This window comes from Marmota monax, unplaced genomic scaffold (assembly GCF_021218885.2).
Source record: "Marmota monax isolate L192 unplaced genomic scaffold, Marmota_monax_Labrador192_F-V1.1 WCK01_AAM20220418_F8-fsc00002, whole genome shotgun sequence".
NCBI lineage: Eukaryota > Metazoa > Chordata > Mammalia > Rodentia > Sciuridae > Marmota > Marmota monax.
The window spans coordinates 8058192-8059160 of record NW_026693571.1 but is presented as its reverse complement, the minus strand read 5'-3'; the positions used below and the strand labels follow the sequence as shown (position 1 = coordinate 8059160).

The window sequence follows — 969 nt, the reverse complement described above, 5'->3', positions numbered from 1 at the left end:
CTTGATCATGTTGTGTTACAATTTTCTTAACTGTGTTGTTGGGTACAGTTTGCTAATACTTTGTGAAGCATGTTTGTATCTATGTTTATCAGGGATATTGGTCTGTAATTTAATTCCTTAATGTGTCCTTTTCTGACTTTGGTATCAGTGTTATATTAGTTTTATAGAATGAATTTGAAAGTGTTCCATCCCTTTCTATTTGATGGGATAATTTGAGGAGCATTGGTATTAGTTTCTCTTTAAAGTTCTGGTAGAGCTTTCTAACTTGGGCCTGGCAGAATGGCTCCTGCAAAGAAGGGTGGCGAGAGGAAGAAGGGCCCTTCTGCCATCAACAAGGACGTGACCCGGGAATAGACCATCAACATTCACAAGCGGGTCCATGGAGTGGGCTTCAAGAAGAGTGCTCCTCGGGTACTCAAAGAAATCCGGAAATTTGCCATGAAGGAGATGGGAACTCCAGATGTGCGCATTGATACCAGGCTCAATAAAGCTGTCTGGGCCAACGGACTAAGGAATGTCCCATATCATATTGGTGTGCGATTGTCCCGAAAACGTGAGAAGGATGAAGATTCACCAATCAAGCTCTATACTTTGGTAACCTATGTCCCCATTACCACGTTAAAAAATCTACAGTCAACGTGGATGAGAACTAACTGCTGATAGTTAAATAAAGTTATAAAACTGTAAAAAATAAAAATAAAAAAAAATAAAGTTCTGGTAGACTTCAGCTGACCCATTTCTTTGTTGGAAAGTTGTTTTTTTTTTTTTTTTTCCTGCTTTAGTCTCATTGCTTGTTATTGGTCTCCTTAGGGTTTTTATTTCCTCTTGGCTCAATTTTGATTGGTCATATGTGTCTGGAAATTGATTTATTCTAGATTTTCTAATTTATTTCAGTACAAGTCTTTAAAACAGTCTCTAAGGATCCTCTAGATTTCTGTGATGTCTGTAGTGATATCTCCTTTTCCATCT

The 969-nt window shown here is 37.9% G+C and overlaps 1 pseudogene; it reads left to right on the top strand.

The window, feature by feature from the left end:
• The first annotated feature begins 270 nt into the window (after positions 1–270).
• On the top strand, positions 271–660 carry LOC124102683 (large ribosomal subunit protein eL31-like; annotated as a pseudogene).
• Positions 661–969: the final 309 nt, after the last annotated feature.